General features: G+C 39.3%; 1 protein-coding gene and 1 long non-coding RNA gene across 4 annotated transcripts in view; one reads left to right on the top strand and one right to left on the bottom strand.

Annotated features, from left to right (window-relative positions):
- The window catches only part of LOC120300022, a 36,434-nt gene extending 27,506 nt beyond the window's left edge, over positions 1–8,928 (bottom strand). The window contains exon 1 of the long non-coding RNA XR_005554523.1: positions 8,788–8,928. This is a non-coding gene — a long non-coding RNA (uncharacterized LOC120300022). The remainder of the gene's footprint in view (positions 1–8,787) is intronic.
- Positions 1–21,476, top strand: part of NKAIN2 (sodium/potassium transporting ATPase interacting 2) — a 533,834-nt gene that overhangs the window by 470,894 nt on the left and 41,464 nt on the right. The gene's annotated exons all lie outside the window — the stretch shown is intronic.

Below are 21,476 nucleotides of genomic sequence, written 5' to 3'. Positions count from 1 at the left end.
AGTTTGTCAAAACTGGAACTTTCATTCAGTTACTATGTTCCCTAAGCCAGCCTTTATCCTGAACACCTTTCAGATTTATGGATTTGAGCTACCATAATTATTTCCAATGACCATGCTAGCTAGGGAAATATGTGAAGACTTCTAGGTTGGGGAAGATTACCCTAGACTATTTTTTGTACTGGCCTTTGAAGCAGCTATTTAGAATTTTTCCAAACATTGGTTGGCTCCAATGTGGCAATTATGGAACAATTTGCTCCTGTCTTTACCCGCCATAGTAGCCAGCTAGAAATATGAAAAAAAAAATTTTCAAGTTAACCTTGCATTCTGTAAAGCCAAGCATACTTTTTGCCTTTCTTCTCAGTCTCAGCTGTCAGATGCATTTATTAGCTATAATGAATTTGCTATGGCTTGGTGCACTCACCTTGTTTTTAGATGTTTTGTGTAAACAAAACAAAAAGACAAATGTATTAAAATAAGGTGAGTGCATCAAGCCATAACAAGTTTTCATAATAATAACTGTTAGCAATTAATATTTGGATGATAATTGCAAAGTAATAATTAAATAACATACTTGTAGTTATTTTGGTCTCCTTTAATCTAAATTCCATCCGTGCAAACTATTTCCTTTCTTAAGGAAGAGCCCAGTTCATTGAACATTGGCTATTATTATCATTTAATAACAAACACAGATTACTGAATACCAACTAGGGTACTGTTTGAGTATTCCACCCTGGATCCCCTTGGACTGATTTTCTTTTAGGGACTGCAATAAAAAATGAAGGGCTTAGGAGTGTTCCTTCTCAAAAAAAAAATCCATTTAGGAAGTTGTGATCATATTTATTTTGTTAAAATGCAATGATGTATAAGAGATTTCTTTCAAGTTGTTTTAATTTTTAAAAAATCCAATATAGAAGCAAAACGTATATGCAGACAGCATTGTTTATTTTGTTTTGGTTTTCCTATGCTTCCTGAACTGACTTTGTGCCATAATCGATTAAGATATCTTCCAAATGTTAAAACAAGTTGGAAGTAACCCGTCTACTACTTCATACATTTTTTAAAAAATAACATCTGGTCTAAAGAATGTTTATTTCATTTAAGAATTTTTGAGACTTTTTTAAACATTTCAGTAATTATGTTTAATAATAATGAGGAGGAGGAGGAGGAGGAGGAGGAGGAGGAGGAGGAGAAGAAGGAGGAGGAGGAGGAGGAGGAGGAGGAGGAGGAGGAGGAGGAGGAGGAGGAGGAGGAGGAGACCTTGGAGGTCATTTAGTCCAACCCCCTGCTCAGGCAGGTAACCCTATACCATTTCGGACAAATGGCTGTTCAGTCTCTTCTAAAAAACTTCCAGTGTTGGAGCATTCACCGCTTCTGGAGGCAAGTTATTCCACTGGTTAATTGTTCTAACTGTCAGGAAGTTTATCCTTAGTTCTAGGTTGCTTCTCTCCTTGATTAGCTTCTGTCCGTTGCTTCTTGTCCTGCCTTCAGGTGCTTTGGAAAATAGCTTGACTCCCTCTTCTTTGTGGCAGCAGACACTGCTATCATGTCCCCCCTTGTCCTTCTCTTCATTAAACTAGACATACCCAGTTACAGCAACCGTTCCTTATGTGTTTTAGCCTCCAGTCCCTAATCATCTTTGTTGCTCTTCTCTGTACTCTTTTTACAGTCTCAACATCTTTTTTACATTGTGGTGACCAAAACTGGATGCAGTATTCCAAGTGTGGCCTTACCAAGGCATTGTAGAGTGGTATTAATACTTCGCATGATCTTGATTTTATCCCTCTATTAATGCAGCTTAGCACTGTGTTGGTTTTTTTGGCAACTGCAGCACACTGCTGGCTCATATTTAAATGATTGTCCACTAGGACTGCAAGATCCCTCTCACAGTTACTACTATTGACCAAGGTAACCCCTATATTATACCTGTACATTTGGTTTTTCTTGCCTAAATGTAGAACCTTACTTTTTTCACCATTGAATTTCATTTTGTTAGATAGTGCCTAGTGTTCAAGTCTGTCCAGATCCTCCTGTATCCTAAGCCTGTCTTCGGGAGTGTTGGCTATTCCTGTCAGCTTGGTGTTGTCTGCAAATTTGATGAGTTCCCCATCTATCCCCTCGTGCAAATCGTTGATGAAGATATTGAAGAGCACTGGAACCAGCACAGAGCCCTGGGGCACCCCACTACACACTTCCCTCCATGTAGATGTGGTTCCATTGAGGACCACACGCTGAGTACGGCCGGTCAGCCAGCTACGGATCCATCTGGTGGTGATGCTGTCTAACCCACATTTTTCTATATATTCTTATATTTGTTGCTTTGGATAGTGAAAAGGGTAGCATACCTATTTAATAAAAAATTAAATTTGCAGATTAATCAACTATTCCTTGACCCATATATATGACTTTAAACTAATCCAGATCCTTTGATTAAGAAATGTATTATAAATTAAACCCTTCATAAAACTGAGTGGATTCAAGGTTTACAGTTTCATTTAGGAGAATCACAGGAGTTCAAACACTATTAACAGAGTAACAGAAAGGAAGGAATCTTGGAGGTCTTCTAATGCAAACCCCTGCTCAAGCAGGAGACCCTATACCAGTGGTCCCTAACCTTTGCGGCTTGGTGGTCCGGATGGGGGGAAGAGGGGAACTGGGCCACGCAACCGCACTTCCAAGCATTATTCCCCCTTAATCTATTTCCTCCCCCCTCTTGTATCTTTTATTTTTATCTTTTACCTAAAGCAATAACAAAGTCTAAAAACTTGGGATAAACTCATATGAGTCATAACTGATACCTTATTTGTTCAAGGTATACCTTATTTACAATGCATAGTTGAGCTACACAAAGTCCCAATGCAGAAAAGGGAACTATCTTATGATCATTTGGCTGTTTGCAACCCAGAGCTGGTAACTCCCTTTATTTGTAGACTTTTTGTAGATCTGGAATGCATCTAGCCAGATGATCTCTTACTGGGAGCAAAAACATACAAAAAATGCTCAGCCGTTAACTTGCAAATAAATCACAAGGATAGAGCCAGTCACTATTTTCCCTCCTAAATTACATGTGGAAATTATGGGGGAGTCAAGAGATATGTTTGGAAATGGAGATGAAACTAAAGCTTGGAGCTTTTAATTTAATTAGTCTCTGGTAGGGCAGGAAGCCTGGTGCATCTTAAAGGAGGCATCAATGGACATTGTGAGAGAGAGCCGTCGTGGCACAGTGGTTAGAATGCAGTATTGCAGGCTAATTCTGCCGACTGCCAGCAGTTCAATTATCACCGGCTCAAGGTTGACTCAACTTTCCATCCTTCCAAAGTCGGTAAAATGGGGAGCCAGATTGTTGGGGTCAATATGCTGACTCTGTAAATTGCTTAGAGAGGGCTGTAAAGCACTATAAAATGGTATATAAGTCTAAGTGCTATTGCTATGATGTCTAAAGCAGAGGTTTTTCAAACATTTTCAGGCCATCAAACTGTTAGTATTGAAAACCTGGTGGTGGCTTTTTTTGCCCTAATTTCTCATAGAACTCAGTTTGAAAAATCCTGGCCTACAGGATAATTGTAAGACCATCACTCTGTTGGATAATAGCAAATAGCAAATTCCTACCTAGTCTGGAAATCTGTATGCCAGACTGCCTAACCACATAAGAGGCCTCCTGCAGGACTCATAAAATGTCTTTTCGTTTTATTTTCACCCAGCAGCTCCTTCTCAAGCAAATATTTCTTTCTGGGCCAACAAATTGTCCTCTGGCCTTCTCTTGGTTTGTGGACCAGATGACTGATGAGTTAGGCTTCAGCAGGTAAAAGTTCATGCCACAATAAATTTGGGAAATATTTAAGGTACTCCAGAAACTTATTTGTTTTTGTTACAATTGTACAGCTACTTCACAGATTTGTGTGGAGTTAAATAAAATGAATGTATTCCAGAAGAAGTATTTAGCATAATAATTAAAAATTCTACTTTCTTCTTCATTCTTCAGATGCAGCAGGAGTTTATGTGATCTTCTTCTTCCCAAACTTGAAAAAAAAGTCTAAAAAAAGTATTCAAAGCATTGTTTCCCCTTTTATCATTGCCATTTCTAATCAAGATTTTTCAACTGAGTTATGAAATGTACAGTGTATACTTTTGAACCACAGCTCAAAAGAACCAACATGCTTAGCTATGTAGGATTTCTTTCCTGACATAGGAAAGCAATTGCCAGTCATTTAGCAAAATGGACCAATGGTCTGAATTGGCATAAGACAGCTTCCTGTTATTTCCATGCTTCCCCCCCCCCCCAGGGCAATTTAGTGTTACAAATAATTGTGCATTCAGGTCTATTGTGAGATATACAAAGCCCAAGAGCTCCAGGTTGAATATTGCTGATTTGGCAGCAGAAGAGACAGTCTCAGCTGAAACACTTGATATTAAATGGGTCTCTGATTCCTAAGACACTGGGGTCTAATTTTGACTTCCCTGGATCTTGCTAGCTGGCACTTTCCCAGATAGTACATTATATTAACAAGGCTCATAAACTGTCAGAAATAACGTGTCCACTTAACTGGCTACAATGATGCAGTTTTTAGAGAGATAGCCCTCCCAAGAATGAATCCTCTTTTTAATTTGTCATCTCTCCTCCCTGTAGCTAGTAAAATAATTTTGCTAGATTCCAGAGATAAAGGCTTTTATAGCTTTAATTTCTCAGGAGAGTCCAGCTTCTTTGGACCAGTTGCCTGTATGATGTGATGTGATATCATACTAGACTATGAGGGTGTCACCCTCAAAGACATTCATATTATGCCTCCTGACAAATCACTACCTTGTCACGTAGTGCAAGTACCATAATTCTCCCTTATGTCTTTATATGTATCAGACACTGTTGCTTTCTGAAACTGTCCTTTTTCTTAGGAGATGAGTATAGATTATTTTTAAGCAAGCTGTTTGGGGAGAGACGGACATGGTGGAGACACTTAATGTTTTCCTTTTCCATTCTTTGTTTTTAAACCTTCCAGTACCTTTCCTGTCTAATGCAGAGATAAAGTCTTTCACCCATACATGTCTTGAATTGAATAGAGTTTGGAAACCATTTTGCATCAGGGAAGTTAGTTAGGGACCAATTTCTGTTCTACTATTCCTAAACAAACCCTTGCCAGCTATTAAAAGTGATGGAAGCCCTTAATTATATTTTAATGATAATGCTATTATAAAGAATGCTAATTAATGAGAGGGGAGAGAGGGGGGAGGGGAAGGAGGAAAGGAAAGGAAAGGAAAGGAAAGGAAAGGAAAGGAAAGGAAAGGAAAGACCCACTTTTCCTATATCACCAAGATGGACAGCTATGGCCCAGAAATGGAGGTCATCCCATATGTTTTACCATTCCAAAAGAATATGAGGTGTTTTTATTTTGGTACTTGGAAAATTAATTGGATTCTCAAAAAAAAAGCATCTGATCCTTTTAATAATCCATTTTATAAAATAATAATTTCAGAAGCAGTACCATTTTAATGAACATTTTAATATCATGTTGCGTGCCATTTGCACCCTTTCCTGGATCGTGAGGCTGTGCACACAGTCACTCATGTCCTGATCATCTCTCTGTTAGATTACTGCAATGTTCTCTTACATGGAGCTGTCCTTGAATAGTATTTGGAAGGATACAACTGGCATAGAACACAGCAGTACAGGCAGTTCTGGAGACTCCTTGGGTTTCCACATGTAGCACTACTGTTACATGTGCTCCACTGGTTATCAGTTTGCTTCCAGGTCCAATTCAAGGTGTTAGTCATTGGTCTTAAAGCCCTTTATGGCATGGGTCCAGAGTATCTGAGAAGTCATCCAACCCCAGTGGGAGTAGCCTGCCCCATTCACTCCAACGGCATAGGCCTACTTCAGATCCTGTCTGCCAAAGAGTTTCAGCTTGTGGAATGCAGAAGAAGAGGTTTTTCTGCTGTAATCCCCGTGCACACACTCTTGGTCTTCTGGAAGAACTTGCTCTGCTAGCTGGCCTAGAGTCCCAATAGGAGCACATTTCTTTCGGGTGGCTAAGAGGTAAAGAGAAGATCCCACTCTCATGTTGCCCTTCCTCTTGGTTTTTAGTTTTCCATTTAATCCTTTTAATTGTGATCATTTTGTATTGTCTTTATATTGTAAGCCTCTCAGAGTCACTTTATCAGAGAGATGAAACATTAAACTTTAATAAATATATAACATTTAACAAATAAATGTGACACCTGTAGATATTTGACTATAGCACTACTGCTTTGATTCTTTTTTTAAAATACCCTTTCTGGTCCTTCCCTCATCAGCTGGCTAGCTCTTGTCAAATTTGGATATTTTAGACCGAGAAAGCTCCTTTCTCACTCCTGTCAACCTGCCCAGCTGTCATGTAGCAAGTGAACAGTAGACCATAGATATTAGCAGTGCCTTGTGATTTAGTTAGAAGAGAAGCTGCAGATGATATATAAAGGATGCCCTTGGAGGGATCAGCAAAATGGAGATGCCTGGCAAGGTAACATGTTTACTAACAGGTTATAGTAAGCAGTGAACACATCTTATTTACAGATGGTTCTTCTTCCAGTAAATAAAACAAATTATTAAGTTGCACCATGGATGCTGTTGGGTATCTGATTGTGCTTTCTAAAGCAGACTGATCTAAGCTTTTGTTAACTTCTCTCTTCAAGCTGTATTACAATTGTGAGGCAGGCATGGATCTCCAAGGAGCTCTTACAGATGCTAAGCAATCCAAATTGTTTAATTTGCATGCATTCAGAGTGAGAATAATGCACTGGCTTTTGTTTGCTTTAATAAACACAGATAAAGAAAAAAAAAAGACAATACAACTACTACTCCCCCCCCACCAAATCAGAAACCTTTGTTGCATATGACCAAATGTGACTAGCTGCATCATGCTATGATATTGTGACAATTATTTTACCATCTGTAGCACCTACAATTACATAATAAAAACACAACTTTAGTAGTTCCACAGATTCTAATGGAGATTGAGATTACAAACTGGAACCAATAAATAGGTTTGCTTTTTATTTCTTTTGAAGAAAAAGAATGTCATCCTTTGAAAGCATGCTTCTATCAAATCTACAAGAAATTTCTCCATAATCCATTTAGGCAAATTTTGGCGACCTGAACAATTAGGATGGGAATTTGACCTCATTCGTTACTAAAAGAAACTGGCAGTGGGTAGATGATAACTATGCCAAATTGAATGATAGTGTAAGGATCTGCTGAATCTGTCTATAAGTTGTTCCCTCTAGGATGTTCAGAGATCCCTAATGCATTTATTTCCATGGGAAATCCAGAACAAATAACTTGGAGAAGAAGCATGTACTTGGAACCTCTTAAGTGATCCAGTGTAATGGGTTTCTGGAACACCTATCATGGATCTTATTTTCAATTCATGCATACATTGAACATGACTATTTTCAAGACTGTATTTTGGATGGTGATTATTTTATGATTTAGTAATTTTAAAGTAGCTGCAATGTTGTACTGTTACTTATAGTAAGATAAATATAATGCTTCTGTTTTCATGTTTGTTTTCCTCAGAATACTTTCCTTTTAAAATACACCTCCAGAACTTGGATCCAAAAAAATAAATGAAAGATAAAAATGTTGGCACTGCTGTTTCTTCCATTGTCTCCTGAAGTGACCATGTCAACCAGTTATGACAGTCTTGAGATGCTTAGGGGGGAAAAAAATCTAAATTCAGAACCCATTCTTCGTGCAAATAGTTCACCATATGGGTTTCTGGCTTATGAGGCAGTTTGTACTCAGCAGAGAAGAGCTTGTCAAAGCTTCTCTTTGTTTACCAGAAAGCTTCTGGCTTGTCTTTTTTGCTATCAGAAATAGATCTCAGCAAACAGTCTTCCCCATCTTCAGGATATGCAGATGTTGTCTGCCCCAAATAACTGCCTAACATTTATAATCAGCTACTTGATCTAATCCAGGTGGTAACAGGGAGGGGGCCGTTTAAGGCAAGGCGTTTGTTTGGAGAGCTGTGAGCAGGAGGTGGTTTTGTCGGATCTGCAGCAGCACAAAACACCAATTTTTCTTATCCTAATCCTAAAGCTGATGGGAAAAGGTGACATTCAGGGAGACAGTACGATAGGAAAAGCTCATGCTGCCAAAGGCAGTCAGATATCAAAACCAGGTGATTAAAAACCATTCTATAACTTTCTCGGAAACCATGGATGCGGGAAGATATTATGTATGCGTCCTTCTTGAAAAGCACTTGAGGAAAAAGTGACAGGCAGGTGCACTCCTTGCCTCCCTATGCTTCCTTGCCGTGACAGGAAGGAGGAGAAGCAGCACATTCAGTACATACTCTACACATTTTACTGCTTTCTCCTACTGTCCTTTCATCATCAGAATCAGAGGTTTGGTGAAACAGAGCAATGAAAGGACCTGTTGTTCCAGTCAGCCGAATAAATACAGTACTGCTGGGCACAAAAGGAACAAGGCATTGGGGCTCCCAGCTTTTCATCTTGGTTTTAATAGAACGGTAAAATTTGGGAGAGAGGGGGGGGAAGATTCACAGTAGGGTTACTGCATCTTTATATATTCATATATCCCAGTTTGGTCCAGTGGTTAAGATACCAGGCTAGAAAGTAGAAGACTGTGAGTACTGGTCCCACTTAGGCCATGAAAGCCAACTGGGTGACCTTGGGTCAGCCACTCTCAGCCCAACTCATTTCACAGGATTGTTGTTGTGGGGAAAAAAGGAAAAGGAGGATATGTTGGATATGTTTGCTACCTTCAATTATTTGTAAAAATAATAAAGGTAGGTATCATACCTCCATCCGAGCCTTATTCCGAGGAAGACATGGAGTTCTCTGTTGAGGCCCAGGAGGGATATCTGTAGCTTCAGAGGATAGTAGGGAGGAGCAGGCTGAGGCAGGCCAGGGCCCTTCAGGTTTGGAACAGGGAAGGCAGAGTTCAGGCGAGGAACAAGCCCCCCCCCACCTGAGCCAAGAGCAAGGAGAGCAGAGAGGAGGAGAGAACAACGGAGGCAAGCTCATTTGCTCAGGAGGAGAGCCTCCCGCTCCACTCCACAAGGCACACCTGGGGATTAGGATTTAAGGAGACGCTGTGGGATGGGCCATTTGCCGGGAAAAACATGGGATTTTGAGATTGTTGTGACTTGTGCTCTTGTAACCTGAACACTTTGTATTCCGAACCAGTTTGTTTCCTGCTGCACAACCACAGACTACATTCCTGATCTCTCCTTGCAGTCTGTAGTTTGCAGTTTGCAGGCAAGCTGAGAGTTAAAAGGACTCTTTACGTTTTCTTGTTATCTCTCTTGCCTTGAGAACAGTGTATACTGTATTGTTTGAAATCGTGCCAGCATATGTAGGAGCTTTTGGGTGAACATTGGCAGTGATTAAGAGACTGTTGCTCTTGCCAGCCGACTGCTTTGCCTCCATTCGGGGCCATCATGTGGGTCATCACATTAGGATACATATATATAAGTAAGTAAATATACATTAGAAAGATAACAATCTTTTTCTAGTCCATGAGAAGGTGCTTTTTTTTCTACAAACTTCATGTGTATTTCCTCCGTGGTGATGACTGCCACAAAAATTAGCTCCTATCTTTGTATGTATCTAGCTTAAGACAACACATTCAGTATTTGTGTTTAAAATTTTGAAAATTTAGTATGTTTACTGAAAGTTCTGTGTCAAGAGTTTTTATCTGCAATTTTTAGCCCTTTCATGTCAGTTCAAAAGGAAATATTTTTGGAATATATTCCAGAGAAGAAAATCTTGGGGGCAGCATTTCTTATGACTGAGCTGCGGGGCTCACATTGCTAATTTAATTATAATGTGGCTGAGGAATGGATCAAGAATCCTGTCCTTCACTGTTCTGCTATCTCTGAACTAGCATGCAGATTTTCAAATTAAATCCTAAAATTTAATGACTATCGTGAGGCAGTTCTTCATATTGAGCTGTTTCAATAAAGCAACATAGCAAGGAAGACGGTGTAGTGGTAGCATTTCCCATCCTCAGCCCTTTTCAGAAGTGTGGAGTTCAACTCCCAGCAATATCCTATTGCTGGCTGGGGTATTTTGGGAGTTGAAGTCCAGACATCTGAAAATGGCTACAATTGGGAAGCATTGTTAAAGTGGTAGTGTTATATATGTTGAGAAACAGCTAAATACTTTATCTATGTTTTTCATTTTGATTATGTTATTATAAGTTTTCATATAATTATGTAATTTTAATGATTTAGAATAGAATAGAGCTGGAAGGGACCCTGGAGGTCTTTTAGTCTAGCCCCCTGGTCAAGCAGGAGAACTTATACCATTTCAGACAAGTGACTGTCTAGTGTCTTCTTAAAAACCTCCATTGATATATTATATTACATACAATATAGTTAAATTCTTAACATTCTATTATTTTGACATCTGAGATGGTTGGATGTCAAAAGAAGGAAAAAGTAGATATTTCATCAATATTAGTTATAGTTTAGGCTGTCAGTCTTCTAAGCTAGGGGTCCCCAACCCCCCGGGCCATGGACTGTGGCATGCCAGCAACTGGTCCACACAAACAAGCAAAGCCCCATCCATGGGGTGCAGGCAGCACACAAAATCACTCACTCTCCAGTCCGTGGAAAAGTCTTTCTCCATGGAACCGGTGCCTGGTGCCCAAAAGGTTGGGACCTCTGTTCTAAGCATTATGATTATTTGACTTTTCTCAATCAAAACTAAGCTGCACATTCTGCAGCTCATGTTGGAAATCCCTCCACTTCCTCCAGCTTTGCCACTACCCCAAATAGACCTCCCATACAGCCATCAAGTCCAGGCCCCATGCCTCACCATCCTCCTCCCCAACAAGCTCCCTTCAGTAGATGAGGGAGGCTCCACCACACTGCTGAGCTCACTAGGCACATTCCAGGGTTGCATCTTCACCCATCTGGAAAGAAGTTAACAAGCAATTTCCAAAAGTGATTAGAAAAAGGAGGTGTTTGAACCAGTGTCTTTTTGAAAGCGCTGAGTGTGGTTGAACAAGTTGGCTATTTGCTCATCTCCCAGAGCTTTACTGGAGACTGTTGTCTTGCAGTCTCCTCACAAGGAGCAACAGTCTGGAGCACTTGAGTCCTCTTCTTCACTGGAGAAGAAATACAAAGATCTGGTTTATTTAGCAGCTCTTCATGTTGCTTCAGTTGTCGGCTCCACTTTTAATGGTACAGTTTCCAGTTTCTTCATAGGAAGTCCAAAATATATGAAAATTTGGGGGATCAGCTTTCCTGAGTTCACTTCCTTTTGCCTTTTTTCCCCAGAAAAAAGCATACAAATTTTCTTTCTCATGAGATATAGCTAGCTAGCTTTGCCTATTTATATATTTTCTGTAAATAATTCTTCCTGTTGTAATTATGAAACCTTCAGTAGTCTTTCCTCAGATTGGAGTCCTTCAGTTTCCAGTAATTTCATGAATAGTCATTATCTTTAAAAATGTTTGACCTTAAGGAGAGAAAGTCTACTTCAAATTTAATTGATTTGCATTGGGTTGGCATTATTTATTAATATAGGAATGTGTGTGTGTTAATATTGTTTTTTAAGTTAACTTAGTGAAGGCACAATACACAATCTGAACAAATTCCTTTCCCAATTTTGAACTATTTACTTGCTCCATATCCCTTAGCATTTGATTGTTATTTTCATTTTTGTTTTGCGCTGCTTATTTAAATATAATTCTTTCTCTTTATTTGCTGTTCTGCCCTTCTCTGGAACTCATTAGCTGGACAATTTTTCATCCGTTTTGTTTTTTGCTTTCTATCTTTTTTTGACTATGATTTTTTTTATTTTTATATTCTACTGATCTTTAGTTAATAATAAAAATGAAATAAGCAAAACACAAGATAATAATGATAGAGAAACATACATTGTCAAAGAAAAGATACAAAACAACACATAAAAGGTCCATACAAAGTCTACGCTTATAGCCAATCCACTCATAAGTGGCAAGTTCAATCAGGTCTTCAATCCACTGAATAAATGGAGTCATACATCTTTCCAATGTTGCAATATCAGTCATTTAGCTACAATAAGGGCACGGAGAACCCATTTATGTTGTCAGGTTGTCAAATTCCATGCACTAGGTATATAGTTCAAAAGAATATTATCCTTTTAAATTTAGCTTTTGTTGCACAATCATATTTATATAATTCATTACTTTTTCCCCAAACTTGGTAGGTATGAGACATTCTAAAAACATATTTTAAAGCATTATCCTTCTTACATCTCCAATGAAGCAATGTTTTTGACAGTCCTTACCTGTACACATGTAATGAAGTCCAATAAATTCTAATTATTACTTGTTGTATAAGTTGTAATTTGAAATTCGTTGACACTTTTGCTATAGAGTTTCAGATACTCTCCCATTGCCTAGACAATATAGGAACCTCTAGTTCTTTATTCCACTCATTTCCTAACATCTGCATACTGTATCAAATTTATGTATTGATAACAAATATTTATAAAAACTAACAGTAGCTTTTTTAGTTTTAAAGGATTTAACAAGTTATTCTAGTATCTCAGGCGTCTCAAGCTGAAAGTGCTGCTGGTCCAAACAATGTTGTTAACAAATTTGTAATTGTAAATATTGGCATTGGGTAAATATTTAATGGATGATATTTCAAATCTCACCTGCTCAAGGTTGACTCAGCCTTCCATCCTTCCGAGGTAGGTAAAATGAGGACCCAGATTGTTGGGGGCAATGTAAGTATATATATACATTGCTTACTGGTGTACACCGCTTAGAGAGTGCTTGCACTTAAAGCGGTATATAAGTCTCATAAAATAAATAAATAAATAAATCTCTTAATACAGCATATGTTAAAAATTCATCTTCATCTATCCTTTGAGTCAAAGTCAATATCCCCATTTCTTCTAATTTTTCTATATCACCATTTTTCTTCCAATTTTAAAAGTTCAGTTTTCCCATTAAAATCAATTTTAAAATGGAAAAAGAGTCATGTTTTTAAATTAGATGTTACATTCCATAACTTTCTAATTGACATAATAGTTTCCAGGGATAACAGAGATTTAGTATATTTAGATCCTAATATTGTCCATCCAACCAAAGATGTTTTATATGTATACAGTACATGAGTTACAGTCCAGACTTGTTCAAGATTCTATTTTTCATCTGTAATTCATAACATCTATTATTTATCTTTGTTAAATAATCATATGGGATATTGGTTAAACCATATCTTGTTGGACTGACTATTTGATTCTTTAACTGAACCTGTAATTTTTTTCAGGAAGGAACTGGTCTTCTGAATTGCAACCAGTACCAAATCTTGTGGTTGCTTGCAGAGTACATAGTCTTTTTAATGTTGTCCATCCAATGATGTCTTTGTGTAAAGCCATCTTTTAGATTGTTAGAAGAAAATATTTTCTGTATTGCATTGACACGGTATTGCAAACTCATTGTGTCCTCGGGATATGCCTGGGTAGATATTGATTCTGAAGAAGCCTTGGTGTATACTGCAGTTTAAAATTCTGAAACACTTTTCTAAAGATTTGATTTGGTATTTTGTTTTCTGTCAGCAAGCTTGTTTAGGCTTTTTACTTCTCCCTCTGAAGTAGCCTTAAGGAGCACTTCTTAAAGAAATAAAACATTTCTCAATAGGAGCCAGCCATTTGTGGTCCAGATTCTCATTGTAATTCATCTGTATTTTCCATAGCATCTTCTTCTTCACTTCCTTCATCTAACCTCCTGAATTTATTCAGGTTCTCTTCTTGCTTCACCGTTTAGACTTGACTATCTTACAATAAAGTTACATGCTTTTGATGATCAATCCAGTGTTCGAACATTAACAGGAAATAAAAGTATATATAAGAATTATGTGCTTTCCTATATAGCGTGCCCCTCCCTCCCCAAATCAGATGGTATTTTTAGTGTATGAAAACAATTCGTTTCCATAAAGAGGATCAGAGGAAGCAGACAGACATTATTTGATTTTTATTTTAGTACTGTCTCAGAAATTGGTGATCTTGATAACTCTATGTGTATACTGACATCTATATTCAAGAAAACTGTTAACATTCTGTCTGTCTATATATATCTATTATTTGTCTACTAATCGTTGTCTATCAATATAACTATCTTTCAGATTTTCATTATTTTTTAATTATTTATACAGTAATTGTGACAGTGATCCTGCAAACACAGAATTTCAGTCTGCAATTGCTGCTTTTGCTACTTGTTCTGTTCACCAAGGCAGAATTGTATGGAAGAGAATCCAAGAGAACTAGGGCTGGATGTTGTTTGATTCATTCATAGGAATTTGATACATTCTAAAATTGAAGCAATTCTCAATTGCACACAATTTATATCCTAAGTGCAACTTGAAAATCCTACAGCTTTATTTTCAGTGCATTTAACTATTGCTATTTTTCTTCTTTTCTCCCATTTCAGTTTATAAATTGCTTCAATTACAAATTACAATTACAATCTGTTTCAATTCTAACAAAATAAGTTCCCTATTCATAACAAGGTTTTTTTTAAAAAAAATCCATACAGCCATGCCTAATAACTGTGAAATCTGTTGCACTGAGAAAACGCTGCCACTATAAGCAATCTCGAACTGCAGGTGAACATATCCTCTTCAGTCTCCAAAGGTTTCCTGGAACACCAAGGTTTAATGGCCTTCTTCAATACCAAAAAGTATAGAACTGCTCTAATCTCTATAGGACTGAGCAGGCAACATAAAAAGTCATTATGGTATACAGGAGTTCCTTGATACTCATCATTAATTGGTTCCAAAAGGCATGAGTACCAAAAATAATGAGTAACAAACACATTTTTCCCATAAGCAATAATATAGAGAGTCACAAGACAGATGACACCTACAAGTTCTAGCTTGTGTGTTGAGTACCAAACAAATGATGAGTACAGGGACAAAATATTTGCCTCAAAATGCATTGAGCACAAAATTTGATGCATTTCAAAGCAGTTGAGTACCAAGGTACTACTGTACTACAAATAAAGGTGCTTTTCTCTGCTCTTCCTGCCAACAGTCCATACAGATCTTACAGCTCCTTCCCAATTTTTCTGCAATGGCATTTGCAGCCTGTCCAAACTCTGTGCAGCTTTCTCATGACTATCCTTCCCTGCTCTGATTTTGCACAGGTCTTCCAGTTTGTAGCTTTCATCAACTCTCCTAACTGGGAGCAGAGGTCTTTCATTCGTTCTTTCTCTGCTTCCTCCTCTTCTTTTTTTCTGTTTTTTTTTTCTTTTTCTTTTTTCTTTTTGGGTGGCTGAACCTGCTGTATAAAAATGCTTGGGGAAAAAAGAACCTTTCTACTTACAAAAATAAGCTTTATGGTATATAAATTATAACAGGGTCTTGCAAACTAGGCAGTATCATTGCACTGATTAAATTAGGTGAGGAAATTTACATGCCATGGCCTGCCACATTGACAACCCCAAATCTAAGGGTAGGTGTTTCCTATGCTAGATTATTCGTTTCAATCCAGGATACACAAGGGAGTATGAAGGAGAAGGATATTGGGCGTGGGTGAGGAACAGAGAGGAAGAGAAATTGTTTGGTGCATCTGAATAGAATTACTTGTTCCACTTCTCAACCCCAGACATAACTAACCAAGCCTTTCTTTCAATAAATCTGGATACTCTTAAAGTTGGGAAGATATAGATTAAATCTTGGCAGAATGCTCTACTCCATTGCTTCTAATCATTACAGTGTCTAAAAGAGGAAAAGAGGTTTCAGAAAATTTCTCCAAATAAGAAATGTTTCTATGGCAGCGTTTCTACCTTGAGGGTGATTCTGTAAGGAAAAGCTAGGGTCTTTCACTCCACCATCTCCCAAAGGTTCATTATCTCCTTTCTAGTGGTGACATTTTTTTCATTAAATTCTGAAAGGTACCTCAAAACTTACGATATCATGTTCAAATTCATTTGAAGGTCTACATGACTCTACTGAAATACTCATTTTCAGGGAAAAGAGAATAGATGCCTGATATATGCCAGTCCTACTAAGCAAATTTTTAAAATCAAAGTAGTAATTCACACAACTAATCCAGAGGAGTTATGTTTAGGCCTAAACAGTCCTGGACTTGTTTGAGTTAAAGTAACTCTTCCATTAAATTATCCTATCATATGTAAATAACTTGCTGTGGAATGAGTTGATTCTCTTGTCTTCTAAGACATAGAAGGCAATCCCATAGAGAGATCTTGCAAAAATAGAGGGTCTCTAGGGAGGATCTGAGTAAATACTTCTCCCAATCTGTCTGCAGTGAGGTTAACCCCAATCATGTCACCAATCTGAGGAGAGGGATGAATAGAAAGAAGAAAGAAAGAAAGAAAGAAAGAAAGAAAGAAAGAAAGAAAGAAAGAAAGAAAGAAAGAAAGAAAGAAAGAAAGAGAGAGAGAGAGAGAGAAGATGTTAACCTTTCTTTTTTGTACAGAGGCTAAGACAGCTTTAAAGATCTGGGAGGGAATGGCCAGGCCATGCATCAGACAAACAAAGCCTGTCAACGCTGCTAACATTGGATGTTCTTGCTTTGACAACATATGGAGATGCAGCCATTTTCCTTCTTATGTTTTACTCTTAGAATTAGAGTTAGAATTAGATGATACTGAGGGGGGAGGAATGTGCATGGGAGTTTAGTTAGACATAACAATACTGTAACTAGGGTGAGAACCAAGGTTTTTTTAAATAAGAGATGATAAGAAATGGCAGGTTGAAGAACTGGAAGGAAAGATGGCATTTCAAACTAATTGGAGAATGTGATTTATGACTGTTAATTAGAGGAGGGAATTGTGCTTTGATATTATGTGCTCAGGGGAGGGGAATTCAGATTTTGCTTCGCCTATGTATGTGCCGATGCTATGCTACTCGAATAAAGATTCTTTAAGGTAAACAATGGCTCGAAGTTCTTTGAAAAGTTTCATCTGTCGGAACCATGACAAAGCCTCTTTGTGCTGTCTGATTTCAAACCACCTCCTCTAGGAAAGGCAACTGAGTGCCTGTTGCTACATTTGAACTACTTATTACAGAGAAAGAGTTTGTATAAGGTGATATTAAAAGAGACAATGGAAACAAATCCTGGAGATGTAGAGATTTATGTAAGAATTAATTTACATATTATATTAATGATATTGGACAAATGTATTCAATGTTCCACAAAAGTCCATTTTCCCTTATGAAAATTGGTTCGAAGAAGGAAAGCATTCCCATCTATTTAGTGCCTTCATTTCATCTTTTTCGCTGAGGTAGTAAGTCATAGTTGTGATAAAACCATGTTGTATTTGGCTATGAAGCAACATCCATGGAGTTGAATCACAATAAAATGAAACACTGATGTTGGTAATTAACTATAGTTAATAAAAATCAATTGAATGGTAGGGTTTTTAGTTTTGATATGTTTCCTATGATGTACCAAGGGGGAGGGGGTTAATAATTTATTCAGTTTTGATATTTTTACAGTAAGGGAGAAATCTTTGAATAAGGACATTTTTCTGTGTTTTTAGATCTCCTTTAGAAATTGTGAACTATTTGATTCAGTGATTAATATGGTGAGAAAGGGAATCCCATATATAGAGCAAAATCACCTTTAAGCTATGTAAAAATAATAGTAGAAAATGGCAGAGAGGCTATGTTACAATGACAAAAACTATAACAAGGTTCTATCTTTATACCCCTCCTTGTCTTACTTAACAATGTTACCTGTGTATATAAAAGATGCTATCTGAAAACAAAAAGCAAATCTGCTTGCAACGTTTTACCTGGGAACTAATCTCTGAAATACTAATTTCCTCATGAAAAATAACATTGTTTTCTTGTTATTTTATTCAGCAAGCCTGCCTGCTTATCTTAGTCCTTAGTCCTGGGCATTAAGATAATTCCAGGATCAAATTTGATAATACAGGGAAATTCTGTGGTTAGTTGTGTTTGTATATTGTATATATAATTTCAAAAAACAGCTATGGGGAGAGGACCTGGGAACAAAGAATTTCAAATTTGTACCCATACAGTAGCCCCTCCCTGTCTTATAATTTGTAGAAGAACTTTCAGCAGGAAAACACCAAGGAGCAAGGAAGAATTTCGAAAAGCATTATGTTCCAATTCTAATTGAAACCCTAACTGCTGCTGTTGGGAGAAAAATATGAACCAAAATTGCATGTAGATGATGCATTGTGGAATTTGACCCTCTAGAGCAGCGGTTCTCAACCTGTGGGTCACAACCCTTTTGGGGGTCGAATGACCCTTTCACAGGGGTCGCCTAAGACCATCGGAAAACACATATTTCTGATGGTCTTAGGAACTTAGTCTAAAATACGCGGTAGTGTTCTTTTGCATCCACCTCAGGATCGGGGAATGGTTTTAAAGGCTCTCCGTGCGGTCCCAGATGTCCTTCAGCTGAATCAAAGAGGAACGCTTTTTCCAGAGAAGGCTTTTCGCAGCTGAGCTCTCTCTCCTCATATTCCGCAGAGGAGTCAGCGCAATATTGCTCGGCTTTGCCCCACAAACCATGGAAGGTCGGCTTAGTTCGAACGCTTGCTGGGTGCAGGAAGGCACTGAGTGGTGCTAACCGGAATCGGAAACTTCCTCCGCTGCCCCAATCGCTAGTTGTGATGGGCTCAGTGGGAATCACCTGCGCTAGATGGGAACGGCAAGTCCAAGGGGGGGGGCAGAGGACTGCCTGCAGGGGGAGAAGATGGCGATCCTTCCGAGACTGCCTGCCTGTTGGGCAGCCAAAGCAGCCGCAGCTCCAGTAGTCTTCGCCCTTCCCCTCCTGCCACCGATTCTCCTGCCCGCTGTCCCCCCACCTACCCCTGCCGAGTCCTGCCCTGTCAGAGAGCCCCAGATTCCGTGCGGGCCCAGCAGAGCCAAGTGGAAGGGAAAGCCATTGTTCTGCATTCAGGCAGGCCCGGAGTTCTCTGAAGGACGTTCGGTTTCATTCTGGCTCAGGGAAGCATCGCTCCCTCAGGGGGATCATGACTTCCGGCAAGCAGCCAGATATCGAAGCCCGGCTTCCTCCTATCTCCCTATTGCACTGTGTGCGCATCCCCCCAACTCTGAGCCCCCTCCTCTCTGCCATCCTTTACTTCTTGCCCTGCGGTGCGATTGGTGCCCTCCGCTTTTCCTCGATGGCTAAAGACAACTTTGCTTGCTCAGAGCTTTTTCCTCTCTTCCCACGGCAGCTGATTCCTCCCCCCCCCGTCCTCTCCTCCTCTGTGATCCCTGCAGCCCTCCTTAAGACAGCACGTACTTTTTGATTTCTGCTGCTCAATCCCTTCTCTCCCCCCCCTTTGATGGCTTCCTACTTGTGGGATGCAGGGGAAGGGAGCGCCATTTCATTACAGGTGAGAGAAAGAAAACTGGTCCAGGCAGTGAAAAGGGAAGAGATCAAAGGCGGAGGAGCTTTGGAGATGAACGCTGCTTTGGGTGGATGTTTTGGTCTGCAGCATGTGTTTCCCTTTCCCCTCCTGCCTGCCTTTTATCTGTTTCCTAGTGTGCCTCTGGAAAGCCAGGAGGGGGGGCAAAATGAGTCTGCTCCTAGTATAGAATCAAGAAGCTCCAAGGGGCCTTTTCTTGCAGTTGCTGCAGTAATGCCCCCCATTCTTCCTGCCCTGGCTGCTGCACCAAAAGCAGTTGATTATTGCTCAATGGAACCAGCAGTGGGGAGGGAGGAAGGAATGGATTTCCCTTCTGCTGCCTCTGCCTCAGTGGACAAGACCTCCTTCCAAAAATCTCTCCTAAGATTCTAGCAGGCACAGCCCCAGAACTGAGCTGCTGACTGAGCTGGGGTGGGGAGCTGGGGGGGGGGAAGAAGACCAGCTGAAATGACCCATTTTCTGAATCACATAATACTAGAAGAATAAAGGGGTTATATTTCCATAATTCACTAAGACTGCACACAAAAAGAGCAACATTGACATCAAGTTTAAAGTAATCAAGCTTCATAAGTTGCACAAATGCAGCCATTCTGTTTTAATCCAATCTGCTTCAGCTACTGTAAACACAGGCCTTCAGTATAACTATTATACTGAAATTATAACAGTATAATTTGTAACAATGAAAATACATCCTGCATATCAGATATTTACATTACGATTCATAACAGTAGCAAAATTACAGTTATGAAGTAGCAACGAAAATAATTTTATGGTTGGGGGTCACCACAACATGAGGAACTGTATTAAAGGGTCGCGGCATTAGGAAGGTTGAGAACCACTGCTCTAGAGAAACATGAATTCTGTGTTTAACATACTGAGAACCAAAAAGGTCAAGAATAAATAATTGTTGTATACATAGAATGGCAAACAATAATTAATTAGTAATAGTAGTAAAGTTGGAAGGGACCTTGGAGGTCATCTAGTCCAACCCCCTGCTCGGGCAGGAAACCCTACGCTATTTCGGACAAATGGCTGTCCAGTCTCTTCTTAAAAACTTCCAGTGTTGGAGCATTTACTGCTTCTGGAGGCAAGCTGTTCCACTGATTAATTGTTCTCACTGTCAGGAAGTTTCTCCTTAGTTCTAGGTTGCTTCTCTCCTTGATGAGTTTCCACCCGTTGCTTCTTGTCCTGCCTTCAGGTGCTTTGGAAAATAGCTTAATTCCCTCTTCTTTATGGCAGCCCCTGAGATATTGGAATACTGCTATCATGTCCCCCCTTGTCCTTCTCTTCGTTAAACTAGACATACCCAATTCTCGCAACCGTTCCTTATATGTTTTAGCCTCCAGTCCCCTAATCATCTTTGTTGCTCTTCTCTGTACTCTTTCTAGAGTCTCAACATCTTTTTTACATCGTGGTGACCAAAACTGGATGCAGTATTCCAAGTGTGGCCTTACCAAGGCATTGAAGAGTGGTATTAATACTTCACGTGATCTTGATTCTATCCCTCTGTTAATGCAGCCTAGCACTGTGTTGGCCTTTTGGGCAGCTGCAGCACACTGCTGGCTCATATTTAGATGATTGTCTACTAGGACTCCGAGGTCCCTCTCACAGTTACTACTATTGAGCATGGTGCCACCTATGCTGTACTTGTGCATTGGTTTTTCTTGCCTAAATGTAGAACCTTGCTTTTTTCACCATTGAATTTCATTTTGTTAGTTAGTGCCCAGTGTTCAAGTCTGTCCAGATCCTTCTGTATCTGAAGCCTGTCTTCTGGAGTGTTGGCTATTCCTGCCAGCTTGGTGTCATCTGCAAATTTGATGAGTTCCCCATCTCTCCCTTCATCCAAATCGTTGATGAAGATGTTGAAGAGTACTGGGCCCAGAACAGAGCCCTGGGGCACCCCACTACACACTTCCCTCCATATAGATGCAGTTCCATTGAGAACCACTCGCTGAGTACGGCCGGTCAGCCAGCTACGGATCCATCTGGTGGTGGTTCTGTCTACCCCACATTTTTCTATCTTGTCAAGTAGTAGGTTGTGATCTACTTTATCAAATGCCTTACTGAAGTCCAAGTAAATTATGTCCACAGCATTCCTCTGATCCACTAATTT

Source organism: Crotalus tigris, unplaced genomic scaffold (assembly GCF_016545835.1).
Source record: "Crotalus tigris isolate CLP2741 ecotype Arizona unplaced genomic scaffold, ASM1654583v1 scf7180000017611.44802233496:7321179, whole genome shotgun sequence".
Taxonomy (NCBI): domain Eukaryota; kingdom Metazoa; phylum Chordata; class Lepidosauria; order Squamata; family Viperidae; genus Crotalus; species Crotalus tigris.
Note: the sequence above shows the minus strand (reverse complement) of the source record. Positions and strands in the feature narration are given on the sequence as shown.